The sequence below is a fragment of the Etheostoma spectabile genome, chromosome 6 (genome assembly GCF_008692095.1).
Source record: "Etheostoma spectabile isolate EspeVRDwgs_2016 chromosome 6, UIUC_Espe_1.0, whole genome shotgun sequence".
Classification (NCBI taxonomy): Eukaryota; Metazoa; Chordata; class Actinopteri; order Perciformes; family Percidae; genus Etheostoma; species Etheostoma spectabile.
The window spans coordinates 30,179,671-30,181,482 of NC_045738.1; positions in this window are offsets into that span (position 1 = coordinate 30,179,671).

Sequence of the window (1,812 nt, forward strand, 5' to 3'; positions counted from 1 at the left end):
TCCACCCACTGAACCAACCCGGCCACTATACATATTTATCAGGGATAAGACCAGCAGGCTGAAAAAAGGAAAAAGGTTTCTTTATTTAGTACTTAAGGACGAAGTAGCGAAATAGCTCATGCTGAATTGTGAGGAGCTGCAACAACTAGTCTGAAACCTTTCAAGGCACCGAGGCAACTTGTGGACCTTTTTAAACTCTTAAAAATCAAATCAATAAATGCAAAATTATTGTTATTAATGCAACTAAAGTCTGGCGGCTTTGTGCGCCTGTTCCACCCACCAATTCAACCCGGCCACTATTTATATAAATATATATATATATATATATATATATATATATATATATATCTATATCACTTTATCAGCGATAAGACTAGCAGGCTGAAAAAAAGTGAAAGATTTCTTAGAGAAACAGCTCAGGCTGAACTGTGAGGAGCTGCAACAACTAGTCTGAAACTTTAACAACTCTCCAATTTCTACCAAGGCACAGAGGCAACTTGTGGACCTTTTTAACTCTGAAAAATCAAACCGATAAATGCAAAAGTATTATTGTAAATGCAAACTAAAGTCTGGTGGCCAAGAACACCCAGCTGCTCCCTGTGGACCGAGAGAAGATTCACACAGTCGAGAGGCGGTGATGTTGCAGCATTAGCAGCTGTAGATTAAAACCGATCAAGTCCCTGCAGAGGATACAGTGTGATACAGGGAATCTATCAGAGTACTCAATATTGAATTAGAGTGAGACACAGAGTGTAACACGACCGTTTCTCACACTGCAAAACGTCCCCAGATCCCAACGCTCTCCCTGCCACGGAGCCCCGGAGGCGACATGGAGAGGGAATTAATTAATACTTCACTTTGGCGTGTATTTTTATAATCAAATTGACCCGATTCTAATTGTTTTCTATCAGAAATGTGGATGTCTTTTAACAAAAATGCCCAAAAGTAACATGAATGATTCCATATAACGTACTTCAGGTAAAATTAACGATTACTTTCATTGAATCTTTTGGGTGTTTTATTTCATCTTATAGCACATGCATTTTTTTTTAATGGTTTCCAAACAGCATCCGGACTAAACTTTGACATCTACCAGTCTGTGATCCACTCAATATCCTCTGATCTTAACTATCAGTCAAAATAATTCATCATTCCTGCCTTTTTAACTAAAAATATATGTATAATTTGATATAAATGAGGTTTGTTGACCATGAATTCCAAGAATAAGTGTAATAAAACCCATTATTAAACCAGCTCAGTTTTTTTTTTTTTTTTTTTAAAAGAAGCACCAAAAGCTGGAAAAAGTGAGAAAAACATCGGGAAAGCACAAAAAAAAATCGTTTTTAATTTTGACCTGGAAGGACAAGTTCATGATTAACGGGAAGACAACACGAGGGTTAATTAGTAATGCTTATTAAAATAAATATTGGAGGTATTCAGGCAACCAAGGAGATGTGATCATGTGCTACTAGCTAGCTAGCTTAGCCTTATTGTTTGTTGGATTTGCGAGATATCGCAAATAAAACTCGATATCTCGCAAAACAAAGTCAACAACTCACAAAAGTGTTTGTCCCCAGTTTTTTATTTCCCCCTCCATGTCACGTACGGGGCTCCATACCCTGCAGATGATCACGTCAATAATCAAAGTAGATAAATTTAATTTTTGGCTGTACGTTGTGGTTTGTAATGGAAGTATTTTACTCTGATGCCAGGCAGCCGGCTTTCCTCAATTTCCACTCTCTTCCTATTCACAGATTATTTGTGTTGTACACCCCCTGGTGTTTGGGGATAGTACTGCATCTAACAGCACTG